This window comes from Plasmopara halstedii (genome assembly GCF_900000015.1).
Source record: "Plasmopara halstedii genome assembly, contig: Scaffold_672, whole genome shotgun sequence".
Classification (NCBI taxonomy): domain Eukaryota; phylum Oomycota; class Peronosporomycetes; order Peronosporales; family Peronosporaceae; genus Plasmopara; species Plasmopara halstedii.
Window position 1 is genome coordinate 592,191 of NW_020187589.1, and position 239 is coordinate 592,429.

The following is a 239-nucleotide window of genomic DNA, read 5'->3' on the forward strand; positions in this document are numbered from 1 at the left end:
GTTTTAGTTTACGCTAGCCTAAGAAATTGATATAGTCATTCAAACCCAAGATGGAGCAGGTAAGAATACTGGTCGATTTGAGTAGTACCGATTTCTTTTGTAATCTTGGCATCTTGAGCTCTTCAGTGAAACTTTGCAGCTCTATCTACCGTAGGGATTGCTGAAAGATATATGCGGAAGGAGAGTTGAGCACGATGATCTCCTCATATATTAAGAAAGGCTTATCCTTATGTCCCCAG